A 241-nucleotide genomic window follows, 5' to 3' on the forward strand; every position below is an offset into this window, starting at 1 on the left:
AAAGGGAGAACCCCTCCCCGTTCCTTAATTTGGAATGGACCATTATCTTAGCAATGAGGGGGGATATTTGCATTTTTCCCCAGAGAAGAACAACCCATTACGCATTGCTACAGAACATAGCTCCAGAAGCATTTATTGTTATGTATATTTAAATTCTCAGCAGATTCCAGCCTCAAATATCCCTAGCTGAAAGTATCTATATTTAGATTCTTCCTTTCCCCCCCTCCAAAGAAAGGCAAGT

Source organism: Zootoca vivipara, chromosome 6, assembly GCF_963506605.1.
Source record: "Zootoca vivipara chromosome 6, rZooViv1.1, whole genome shotgun sequence".
NCBI lineage: Eukaryota > Metazoa > Chordata > Lepidosauria > Squamata > Lacertidae > Zootoca > Zootoca vivipara.